Source organism: Hydra vulgaris, chromosome 04 (assembly GCF_038396675.1).
Source record: "Hydra vulgaris chromosome 04, alternate assembly HydraT2T_AEP".
NCBI lineage: Eukaryota > Metazoa > Cnidaria > Hydrozoa > Anthoathecata > Hydridae > Hydra > Hydra vulgaris.
Window position 1 is genome coordinate 14,784,117 of NC_088923.1, and position 884 is coordinate 14,785,000.

Genomic DNA, 884 nt, shown 5'->3' on the forward strand with positions numbered 1-884 from the left:
TATATTTACCAGAAATATTGTTGTTTAACATAAGAATTTTATAAAAAATATTTGTACAGTCTACATTCTGGATGGTTCACTCTCATATGGCTAGGCTAAATCGAGGAGAGCAACCATGAACAAAACAAAACAAAAGAAAAAGAAAAGAAAAAAAAAAAAAGAAGCAAATAAAATAAATAATACACTCACAGAAGGTTGCAATTAGTCTACATTCATATTTGTATCTTATATAATTTTTATGGTGATTTGTCTATTATCACCATAAAAATTATATAAGATACAAATATTTTGTCTATGATACTACTGTTGTTTCTATTTATTATGATGTATTTTAATTTGGTTTTGAGAACATATTTTTTAATGTTGCTATAAGGGATTGATTTTAATTTATTTTGATTTAATTCCAGTCATTAATGCAGAGTATTTAAGGGAATGTTTGCCGTAGGATTTTGTATTATATTTTTACACACTCAGAGCACCTCTGCAAGAATTTCTTGTAAGTTGACAACTAATTGTACTGCGTAGAGTAAACCATTTACTAAATATAGGAGGTAGCTTTTTGTTTAGGCAGCTGTGAATAAATAAACAATTTTCAATTTTGATTATACCATGCAGTTTTAAAATTTGTGTTGTGTTAAAAGATGGCAATTTATGTGAATTATTTGGTAGAAATTCAATAACCCTGACTGCTTTTTTCTGCATGATAAACAGGCGATTTACAATACTTATGTTTTGACTCCATGATAGAGGGCAATATGTGAGATGAGAGTGAAACAAAGCATAGTAAATAGATTTTAAAGTTTTTTGTTGTATAAAATGTCTTAGCTTTGACAGGATGGCAAGGGATCTATTCAACTTATTAGATAAATTGTTATAATGGTAAG